The sequence below is a fragment of the Arachis duranensis genome, chromosome 6 (assembly GCF_000817695.3).
Source record: "Arachis duranensis cultivar V14167 chromosome 6, aradu.V14167.gnm2.J7QH, whole genome shotgun sequence".
NCBI lineage: Eukaryota > Viridiplantae > Streptophyta > Magnoliopsida > Fabales > Fabaceae > Arachis > Arachis duranensis.
The window spans coordinates 39,920,595-39,933,392 of record NC_029777.3 but is presented as its reverse complement, the minus strand read 5'-3'; positions in this window follow the sequence as shown (position 1 = coordinate 39,933,392).

Below are 12,798 nucleotides of genomic sequence, written 5' to 3'. Positions count from 1 at the left end.
GAACCTTGGGAAAGGAATGGAGGATTCATGCTAGAGAAGCTTTCTCACAGTGAATTGGATTGGGGTTTGGATGGATATTGTGACATGTAATCCTACCAAATTGTGGTTCATGAAACTGTGTGGTATAATCAGTGATCGAGCATCATCTCTTCTTATGAACATTTAAACCAAGGGTTGGGAATTTGTTTGTTTTTAGAGAGAATTAGTGAGTCAAGGGATTGGGATCCAATCATATAAGATTGCTAAGCAAAATTCAATGAATGCATTGGTTGAGGAAGAGATAAAGATGTTTTGATTCGGAGATCTCAATATCTCCTGAAACCCAATGAATTCCCCATTTCTGATCTACACTTTCTCTTTACATTCTGCAAATTAAATTCATGCAATCACCCCCATCCCCTTTTAATTTCAGCAAGTTAGCTTCTCGCTCTTTAATTCATGCAATTTAAGATTCCGCAATTCTCATCTAAATCTTGATTCCGCTCAACTAGAACACACTTCTAATCTGAATTGCTCACTCAACCAATCCTTGTGGGATTCGACCTCACTCTATTGTGAGTTTTTACTTGACGATAACCGGTGCACTTGCCGGAAGGAATTTTTGCCGATTGTGCAATTTCCTAAAATCATAGCTATCAAGTTTATGGCTATCACTTGTAAATATCAGAATGCACACCATTAGTTTTGAAAGTGTCACAAATCCTCAGAAAAGTGGATAAATGTTGGTTTGGATCTTCAAGTGGCCCTCCTCCATATGAGCAATTGTTTTGAACCAAAGTGATGAGTTATAGCTTCAATTCAAAGTTATTTGCATTGACATTTGGGGTAAGGATGCTGTTACCATAATGTCTAGGATTTGCAAATGTATAAGAAGCCAAAACTCTCCTCTGTGGTTACCCATTGTTGTTGTCCACTCCCTCTTGATTGGCATTGGAAGTGTTCCCTTCCATTTCGTGGTATTCTTTCTCAGATTCTTCTTCTCTAACAATACTTTTCCCTCTTGCTTTTCTTCTTAATCTCCTGAGAGTTCTTTCGTCAGTCTCACAGAAGATAGAGGTCTCTTTTCTTGCCTCTGTCATACAAGCAAAAAGAAACACAAACAAAACCAGAAAAACCAGGAACAATGCACTCTATTGCTAGAGTGAGGTCATGGTTTGCTTAAGCAAATATTCAAACAGTTAGTGTGTTAATATAAAGAAATGAAGAAAAGTAAAAAAATGCTTAATCTAGACTACCACCTTACTTAATCATTGTCAATCTAATCAATCCCTGGCAACGGCGCCAAAAACTTGATGGTGTGGAAAACGATCCAACACTAAACTCACCGACAAGTGTACCGGGTCGCATCAAGTAGTAATTACTCACATAGAGTGAGGTCAATCCCATAGGGATTGAAGGATTGAGCAATTTTAGTTAGGTGGTTGATATAGTTAAGCAAACAAGTGTTGATTTGAGTGATTTGTTTCCAACAGAAGTTAAATTGCATGAAACTTAAAGGGAGAGGGGTAATTGACTGAAAATTAAAGGGCAAAGAAAGTAAAGAAGCTTAATCTTAAAGTGCAAGTAATATAAATGACAGAAGCTTAGATTGCAAGAAATGTAAATAAATAAAGCTTAGAGTGCAAGAAATGTAAAGTGCTTGAATTATAATGGGCTTTGGGAGTTGGGATTGCAGAAATTAAACAATAGAAAGTATATGACAATCAACAGAGAAGTAAAAGATGAATCAAAATGCAGCAGATCCAATCAAAAGAGAAGAATTGCTTGAAAAGCAATACAGAAAGTGAAATCAGCTCAATTGCAATAAGTAGAAGAGAAGTTGAAGATCTCAGGGGTTGAATGAGACTAGAGAACAAGTTTAGATCTCAATTCCTTCCTTGATCCAATAGAAAACAATTACAGAAGAAAGAAAGATGAAAGCAGTAAATGAAAACTCAGATTCAATTCTCAATTCTTTGAAATTATCTAGAAAGTAAACAAGAGAGATCTCAGATCAAGAATGAAACAGAACTCCTCCAATTCTCAATCCAAGATTCAAAATAAATAGTTGAGAGTGCAGAAGTAAGAACAGAGAGCAAGAGAATTTAATTCCCTTCCCAATCCCCAAACCCAAAGCTCAAATCTCAAATTCAATTCCCAAAAAATGAAAGATCTCCAAAAGATCAAAAGTGAAAAGGAAAAAATGTCAAAAAGCTCCTCTCTAAATTGAACTAACTTCTATTTATACACTTCCTATTTTTGGATTTTAGAATTTGGAATGGGCTTTTTAATTTTGTGAAGAATTGAATTTAATTGGAATTTTGGTTGAATTTTTTATGATGGGCCACACTCCCAGTAGAGTGCTCGGTTGGTGACAAGAGCGCCGCATTCCCTTTGCTAACCTTCCAATTTTGTGCGACACAACTCCTTGGGCACTGATGATTGGATTTTTGACGGTATAGAATTTCACAAATGAAATCTCGTCGAAGTATAGTTTCTAAACCAATAATAATCCTTTCATACAAAAAGTTGTTTGTCACGAGTACAAACCCCTAAATTTATAAACCGAGGTATTGAACCTCGGGTCGTTCTCCCTAGGAATTACAATAAAGTGTCTTGTTATTGGTTTTGAGTTATTTTTGGGGTTTTGATAAGAAACATGAAAGATAAATGGCAAGAGAGTAAACTAATGGCTAAAAAGGTCTTGGCAAGGGTTGGTGGTCAAGGATATCTATCCTAATCACTAACCACCATATGAGAATTAGCAAGGATTAATCTCATTAAAGCATCTTCTAACTAGTAGTAAAGGAAAGTTAAATGAGATATATCAATCCTAGTCCATAAGTCCTAACTCTCCACTAATTCAATTAGTGAGAACTAGAGTCAATGGTTCCCAATCATCAATTACTTGGACATTAGCAACTAAAGAAGTCCTAAGTTACCTCTCCAAGCCAAGAGCATAAAATTCTACTCTAAAATCCAACCAAACATTTCATCAAACACTTGGAAGGCATAAAAGGAAAGCATATGAAATCTACAACAAGAATGAAATCTAACAACAATTATTGAAATAAATTAACAACAACAAATCAAATGAACACAATTATTATGAATTACCTTGAATTGAATTGAAAGAAAGTAGAAGGGACAAAAGTAGATCTACAACAAAGTATAAGAACAACATAAAGGAAATTACAACAAAAGAATTGAAGAAGATGAATGTAACGACAAGGAATTGAGAGGTTGAAGTAGAAGAATGAATGAATGAAAACCTAGATCTAAGAACTAAGCCTAATCCTAATCCTAATCCTAGAGAGAAGTGAGAGCTTCTCTCTCTAAAACTAACTCTAAACTGATCCTAATGAGTGTGAATGAATGGAATCCCCTTTGCTCTTCAATCCTTGGCTTTAAATAGCATCTTTGGCACCAAAGTTGGTTGGGATTGGGCCCCACAACTCCTGAGAATTTGTTGGGTGCAAATTCACTTAAAATCAAGTATCAGCATCGACGCGTACGCGCACAGCACGCGTACGCGTCCATGGGCCATTTCGCAACGTACGTGTAAGCGCCTGGTGCGCGCGCGCGTCTATGGGCGAGTTCAACTCTTTGGCTTTTCATGATTTCTCCACTTTGCATGCTTTCCTCTTCACTCCTTTGATCCATTCCTAGCATTTTCAATTTGAAATCACTAACAAACACATCAAGGCATCTAGTGGAATCAAAGGGATATTAAAATCATCAAGTTAAAGGCCTGACGTTAGGATTTTTGCTAGTAAAGAATTTTATAAAAATAGTCGCGTTGTAGATATAGATTCTAAACCAACAGAAATTCCTTCATGCAAACGTTTTCGTTGTCACAAGTAACAAACCCTTTTAAAATTGATAACCGAGTATTTAAACCTCGGGTCGTCTTCTCAAGGAATTGTAGGGAGGTATGTTCTTATAATTGGTTATGAAGATTGTAAATCGGGGTTTTGAAGTTTGGGCAATGGGCACAGGTATATTTAAATGACAAGTAAAATAAATTAACAATAATAAAATCTCTTGGCAAGATATAAGAACTGGATGTCCTATCCTAGTTATCCTTATCAATTGTGATGAGAATTGGATTTCTCTCCCACTTTGTTAACCTCTAACTATGAAGGTAAGTTAAGTGGATGAATTAATTCGAATCCTCAAGTCCAGTCTTTCCTTGGGAAAAGTTAGAGTTATTGGATCTCGAATCAATTCTTGAAGAATTTCAATTTTCAAACAACAATGAGTGTGATAACTCAAGAGTCACCAATTAATCAACCAAGGCCAAAAGGGTAAATATCTAAATTAAATTAAAAGCATTCATGTAAATAAAGTAATCCAACTATGTCTAAATACAAATTCAAGTCATAACATGGAAAGGTTCATAAGCCAATTGGGCAACATAAATCAAATACAAATAAAAGTAGAAAATAAATATTGAAGGAATATAGAACCTGGAATGAAGATGAATTGAACTAAACTAATAGAAATCCTAAAATCCTAAATCCTAAGAGAGAGGAGAGAACCTCTCTCTCTAAAAACTACATCTAATTCTAAAATCGTGAATTATGAGAGCATGATGATGAATGGATGCATTCTCCCACTTTATAGCCTCTAATCTGTGTTTTCTGGGTCAAAAACTGGGTCAAAAATAGCCCAAAAATCGCCCCCTGCTTATTCTGGTATGTTCAAATCGCGGGCAAGTGATGCGGAGGCGTCGCCCACGCGGCCGCGCAAATTGAAGTTCGCAGATGCGACGCGTCCACGTGGATCACGCATTCGCGTCACCTAGCGTCAGGGCAACTATGGCATATTATATATCAAATCAAAGCCCCGGATGTTAACTTTCCAACGCAACTGAAACCGCATCGTTTGGACCTGTGTAGCTAAAGTTATAGCCGTTTGAGTGTGAAGAGGTCAGGCTGGACAGCTTAGCAGTTTCTCCGACTTCTTGTATTCCTCCCATTTTTGCATTCTTCCTTTCCATCCTCTGAGCCATTCCTGCCCTATAATATCTGAAAACACTTAACACACATATCAATGGATCTAATGGTAATAAGAGAGAATTAAACATAGGGAACTTAAGGCCAAAGAAGCATGTTTTCAATCAAAGCACATAGTTAGGAAGGCAAATGTAAAACCATGCAAATAGTATGAATAAGTGGGTAAAGAGTTGATAAAATCCACTCAATTAAGCACAAGATAAACCATAAAATAGTGGTTTATCAACCTCCCCACACTTAAACAATAGCATGTCCTCATGCTAAGCTCAAGAGAAACTATAAAGATGAAGAGGAATGGTAGGATGTATGAAATGCAACCTATCTATATGAATGCAACTACATGCAAAAATGTTTCTACCTACTTGGTTAAAAATAAATAAGTTCTCCAAGACAAACATAAAGTAGATTTCACTAATTCAAATCATATAAAATAAAGACAAGTAAACTTGTAAGAAGATAGCTCATGAAAGCAGGGAACATAGAATTAAGCACTGAATCCTTACTGGTAGTATATATCACTCTAGTCTCTCAAGTGTATAGGGTACTTCACTCTAATCTTCTCTAATCATGCTTTCTAAACTTTGTTCTTCAGCTAACCAGTCAACAAATATTTAGTATACCAATGCAAACATCATGAGGTCTTTCCAAGGTTGTAATGGGGCCAAGGCAGGGGTGAAGATATATGTATGGCTAAGTGAGCTATACATTGAATCATTGAATAGCCTAAGCTCTCACATAAACACACACACACTCTATATAACTCTAAATTCATACCTAACCACCCATAATTTTCCCACTTTTTATCACATACTCATGTACCAATTTTATTTTGATTTTACTTCCATGTGCATTGATTTCTCTACTAAACTTATTATTGGGGTAATTTTGTCCCCTTATTCATAATTTTTTTTTTGAATCATAAAAGCAAACATAACTTATCAATGCACATGGATTTTCCATTATTTTTTTCTATTTTGGTTTTTTCATGAGTAGGTTCCCAATATTCAAATAAATTAGAAACATGATGCATTCCCTTATTAACCCATGTTCCCACAGTTTCCCCACACTTAAATTATACACAATATCTATCTTAAGCTAACCAAGGATTCAACTTGGGATTTTTATTTTGTTTTTCTGCTTAAGGCTAGTAATGTGGTTATGAAATAGAAGGGGGTTAAAAAGTTCAATGTGGCTAACAAGGGTTATGTAAAAGGTAGGCTTATTGGGATAAGTGAGCTAATAACAAATAATAGCCTCAATCATATGCAAGCATGTAAATACACTAAATAATGGATATATAGAATGGAACAAAGCAGAGATTGCAATTATAGAGAAGGAAACACACAAGAATAAAAATTTATGGTTAAATAATGTAACCATATAAATAAGCTCAAAATCTCACAGGTTGTGTGTTCTTTGACTCAAAAACTATGTTCCAAATACAACTTCAAACAAGTGTAACAAAAAATTTTATTCAAATTAGTGAAATGCTATAAAAAGTTTCTTGCAAAAGAAATTATTACTTTAACCAAGTGGTAAAATATGCAAAAATCAAACAAATATGCAAATGTAACAATGAACTATCAAATAAAATAAAACATTGATGTTGAAATAGGAAATAACTAACCCATGGAGATCGGTATCGACCTCCCCACACTTAAAGATTGCACCGTCCTCGGTGCATGCTAAGATGTGCAGGTGGACGGATTGTTCCAACTGATGCTTTTCTCCAAAGATTGTGCAGATGGACATGTCTTCTCTCCCCATGTAAATATCCTCCGCTTCCCTTCCGGGTGGCCATCCTGAAAGAAAATAGGGAAGAAAAGTAACCCAGAAATAAAGATAAGAAAATAAATGAAGTATGGTTGGGTTAATGCCAAATGATAAGGGTCTCATTTACATGGAAGCTTCAACATGTACGTAAGAAAATAATAGAAGCCATGGCAGGCCAGTGGGACAAAATGTACAACAATGGGGAAGAGAGTGGGTAATGAAAGACAATGTAAGTTCATGCCAATGCAAAAGGAATATAGGTATAAAAGATTGACATGGACAGAAAATTAACATTACCCAACATTGTAAAACAAGTCACTAAGCATCAAAATGACACCAGAAAAGATGCATCAGTTAAATAAGAAAATCAACGCCAAAAAAAAATTTAGAAAAGAAAAGAAAAATATGCACTAAATTAAAATGCAATGAATGAAATATGAAAATAAATTAAGTAAAATAAAATGAAAGATAAGAAGAATGAGAAGGGAAAGAAGTAAGTAAGAAAGGAGGGAGGGAAAAATTAGGATTGGGGAAGAAAAGATAAGATATTTGGCAAATTAGGATAAGTTGTGTGGCGCAAGCGACACGGACGCGTGGGGCACGCGGTCGCGTGACTTGCGCTTTAAGTTAATCGACACGGTCGCGTCGGTCACACGGTCGCGTGACACATGTTATGCTTCTGGCGCGAGTGCAGCCTCGCGCCTGCACAACTCTCTGTTCGAATTATTTTATTTGCCAAATTTGGGGTGACGCGATCGCGTAAGGCATGCGATCGCGTGAGTGGGCTTTAGAATGGAATGACACGGACGCGTGAGCCATGCGTCCGCGTGGGTAGAAGTGTGCGTTCAGCACCAATCTAGCACCACTCTCGCACAATAATTCGTTGTGCACCCTTTTTACGTCGAAAATCAGGGCACGCGGCCGCGTGGGTCACGCGGGGCGCGTGGGAGGCCATTATTCCCATGTGACACGGACGCGTCGGCGATGCGGTCGCGTGGGTCGATTTTTGCCAATGGCACGCCTCCAGCCACGCTCCAGCGTGACTCTCTGTTCGTTTTTATTTTCTCCCCTCCCCTTGCGATGCGGACCCGTCGCTGATGCGGTCGCATCGCGTGGCATTTTTTAATTAAAAGTATGCAAATGCAGATGCATGAAATGTGCTGATAAAGAGAAGAGTTATTGAATAGAAAAACTAAAAATAAGGAAAAGAACGATCATACCATGGTGGGTCGTCTCCCACCTAGCACTTTTAGTTAAAGTCCTTAAGTTGGACATTTGGTGAGCTCCCTGTTATAGTGGCTTGTGTTTGAACTCATCCAGGAATCTCCACCAATGTTTGTATCTCCAGTAACCTCCGGGGTCCCAAACTAAGCATGTAAAGCCCTTAAGAAGCTTCAAACAGATTCTTAGGCTCCCGGGGTAACAAGTGTCAGAGCAGATTCCAGGATCCCAAATCTTGCTTTTACACCCATCTTTATCGGGATCTGTATTTTTCCAACTGGTTGATAAGTAATTTGAATTCTCATAGCAGCTACCAAACAACTTCCTAGACCCATTCAGTTGAGCTTTACACCAACCTTTACGTTTAAACTTAAAGCTTCCAACCATGAGGAACCTTGCAGGACAATTCTTACCACTGGCCATCTTCCTTTTACTCTTAATGTTACAAAGAGCTCTAAGTTGACCATCCGTCTCCACACAAAGAGCTCTAAGTTGACCATCTGTCTCCAGTAGCCCATATTCAAGTGGAATTAGAAAGCTAAGGGATATGAATTTTACCCACTTGAATGTTGTGAAGGATGATGGCAACTTAGGGGGAGGTATTTTTAATGAAATTGCAAGCTCCACTCCCTTGTGCTCTTCTTTGATAATTACCACCTCTTTGTAAGTTTCTTCAATTTCAACCTCTTCTTCTTGGTAGCTTTCTTCCAATTCAATCTCTTCTTTATTGCGCACCAAGGGCATGGGAGGTTGTGCTTCTTCTTCTTAAATCTCCATCTCTTGATCAACCTCTTCTAAGTCTTCAACTGTGATATACCTTGGAGGTTGTACACCCTCCTCAGCATCAATTTCGAACGTCTTGGAAGGGGGTTCTATGACTGGACTTTCCCATGGAGGTTCTGCATCTCCTAAGTCTTCAACCACTTCTTCTTCTTTAATAATTCTGGCTTCCTCCACTTGTTCCATAGAGTTTCTAGTATCTCCTTCATGTTACGTTCTTCATTAGATTGTCCACATGAATCCATGGGAGTTCCTTGAGTGTTCAAACGTCGGGAAGCTAATTGATTTATCGCTTGCTCCAATTGATGAAGGGTTGCCTGAAATCGATCCACTGTTTCCTTGAAATGATCATTTGTCTCTTGATGCGCTCGGCTGTCATAAATAGGATCATAGTGCTCTTGGATTGATGGATATGGAGATGGTGAATATTGAAGTGGTGGTTCTTGTGAGTAATTGGGTTGGAATTGGGGTGGTTCTACATATGGTTCATATGGCTCATAAGGTGGTTGGTATGGTGGTTGAGGGTTAGGGTCATATGGAGGTGAATGGCGGAAAGGGACTTGTGAGTATGGTGGTCCAAAGTCATGTTGAGGAGAAGGTTCATAGGCATATGGTGGTGGTTGTTGATAGTCCATTGGAGGTGGTTGTTGCCATGAGGGTTGATCAAATCCTTGTGGCTCCTCCCATCTTTGATTGTTCCAACCTTGATGCCTATTCTCATTGTAATTTCTTCTTCCTGCAACATAATTGTAACCAGACTCATAGCCAAAGGGGTGAGAGTTCATAGTAGTGAAAGAAAATAAAAACAAAAACTAACAAAAAGAAAATATTTTGAAAAAGAGATGATTTTAAAAAAAATTGAATTTTGAAAAATAAGATAAGATAAGATAAAAATTTTAAAATAAAATTCTGAAATTTTTTTTAAATATTTACAATAACCAATAATAAGGCACACGTTTGCAATTCCCCGGCAACAGCGCCATTTTGACGTTAGGATTTTTGCTAGTAAAGAATTTTATAAAAAATAGTCGCGTTATAGATATAGATTCTAAACTAACAGAAATCCCTTCGTGCAAACGTTTTGGTTGTCACAAGTAACAAACACCTTTAAAATTGATAACCGAGTATTTAAACCTCGGGTCGTCTTCTCAAGGAATTGCAAGGAGGTATGTTCTTATTATTGGTTTTGAAGATTGTAAATCGGGGTTTTGAAGTTTGGGCAATGGGCACAGGTATATTTAAATGACAAGTAAAATAAATTAACAATAATAAAATCTCTTGGCAAGGTATAAAAACTGGAAGTCCTATCCTAGTTATCCTTATCAATTGTGATGAGAATTAGATTTTTCTCCCACTTTGTTAACCTCTAACTATGAAGGTAAGTTAAGTGGATGAATTAATTCGAATCCTCAAGTCTCAGTCATTCCTTGGGAAAAGTTAGAGTTATTGGATCTCGAATCAATTCTTGAAGAATTCCAATTTTCAATCAACAATGAGTTTGATAACTCAAGAGTCACCAATTAATCAACCAAAGCCAAAAGAGAAAATATCTAAATTAAATTAAAAGCATTCATGTAAATAAATCAATCAAACTACGTCTAAATATAAATTCAAGTCATAACATGGAAAGGTTCATAAGCCAATTGGGCAACATAAATCAAATACAAATAAAAGTATTAGAGTAAATTAAAAGTAGAAAATAAATATTGAAGGAATATAGAACCTGGAATGAAGATGAATTGAACTAAACTAATAGAAATCCTAAAATCCTAAATCCTAAAAGAGAGGAGAGAACCTCTCTCTCTAAAAACTACATCTAATCCTAAAATCGTGAATTATGAGAGCATGATGATGAATGGATGCATTCTCTCACTTTATAGCCTCTAATCTGTGTTTTTCGGGCTGAAAACTGGGTCAAAAATAGCCCAGAAATCGCCTCCAACGTATTCTGGTATGTTCAGGTCACGGGCAAGTGACGCGGAGGCGTCGCCCACGCGGCCACGCGGATTGAAGTTCGCAGATGCGATGCGTCCGTGTGGATCAAGCGTTCGCGTAGCCTAGCATCAAAGAAACTATGGTATATTATATATCAAATCGAAGCTCCGGACGTTAACTTTCCAACGCAACTGAAACCGCGTCATTTGAACCTCTGTGGCTAAAGTTATAGCCGTTTGAGTGCATAGAGGTCAGGCTGGACAACTTAGCAGTTTCTCCAACTTTTTGTGTTCCTTCTATTTTGGCATTCTTCCTTTCCATCCTCTTAGCCATTTCTGTTCTATAATATCTGAAAACACTTAACACACATATCAATGCATCTAATGGTAATAAGAGAGGATTAAACATAGGGAACTTAAGGCCAAAGAAGCATGTTTTCAATCAAAGCACATAGTTAGGAAGGCAAATGTAAAACCATGCGAATAGTATGAATAAGTGGGTAAAGAGTTGATAAAATCCACTTAATCAAGCACAAGATAAACCATAAAATAGTGGTTTATCAAGGCCTAAAAAGCATGTTTTCACATCTAAGCTCAAATAAGGAGACAATCACAAAATCATGCTAATTCATTGAATAAATGTGGGTAAAAGGTGTTAAAATCTCCTAAAATCAATACAAGATAAACCCTACAAATGGGGTTTATCAGGCACGCATCAGGCAATGCTCGGTGAGTGGGGAGAGCACCGCATCCAAATTGCCTTGTTGGTGTGTCAAATTTGGGCTCTCCAAGCCTTGGCCGTGCTTTTTGTTGCGCGCAACAAGACTTGTGACACACTCCCTAGCGCTCGGTTCTCCACAAGAGCGCAGCTTCCTTGCTTGAGGAATGAGGTTCCCGGTTCGAGACTTACTGGGTGCATTTTGGAAAAAATCCTTGAAGAGTAGCACTCCTTTGGGACTTCCATGTCTTGGGTTCGAAACTTGTTGAGTGCATTTTGGCCAATTTTGGCTTATTTTCCTTTGTGAGTAGCGCCCTTTTCTCCCCTTTGGTCATGGGATTGATCCTTGTGGCCTTGGTAGCGCGAAATTGTGATCAATACTTTTCACAACTCAAATAATCCCTGGTAATGAATCCAAAAACTTGGTGTTCAATACCATGGCATAAACACAACTTCGCACAACAAACCAGCAAGTGTACTGGGTCGTCCAAGTAATAAACCTTACGCGAGTAAGGGTCGATCCCACAGAGATTGTTGGTATGAAGCAAGCTATGGTCACCTTGTAAATCTTAGTCAGGCAAACTCTAATGGATATGGGTGATATACGAATAAAACATAAAGATAAAGATAGAGATACTTATGCAATTCATTGGTGGGAATTTCAGATAAGCGTATGCAGATGCTGTGTTCCTTCCGTCCCTCTGCTTTCCTACTATCTTCATCCAATCCTTCCTACTCCTTTCCATGGCAAGCTTATGCAAGGGTTTCACCGTTGTCAGTGGCTACCTCCCATCCTCTCAGTGAAAATGTTCAACGCACCCTGTCACGGCACGACTAATCATCTGTCGGTTCTCAATCAGGTTGGAATAGAATCCAGTGATTCTTTTGCGTCTGTCACTAACGCCAAGCCCTCAGGAGTTTGAAGCTCGTCACAGTCATTCAATCATTGAATCCTACTCAGAATACCACAGACAAGGTTAGACCTTCCGGATTCTCTTGAATGCCGCCATCAGTTCTAGCCTATACCACGAAGACTCTGATCTCACGGAATGGCTGGCTCGGTTGTCAGGCGAGCGCTCGGTTGTCAGATGATGAGTGTCACGGATCATCACATTCATCAAGTTGAAGAACAAGTGATATCTTAGAACAAGAACAAGTGGAATTGAATAAAAGAACAATAGTAATTGCATTAATACTTGAGGTACAACAGAGCTCCACACCTTAATCTATGGTGTGTAGAAACTCCACCGTTGAAAATACAAAAGAACAAGGTCTAGGCATGGCCGAGAGGCCAGCCCCCATGATCTAAGAACTAGACGTCCAAAGATGATCAAAGGATCTAAAATGATCCAAAGATGAAAATACAATAGCAAAA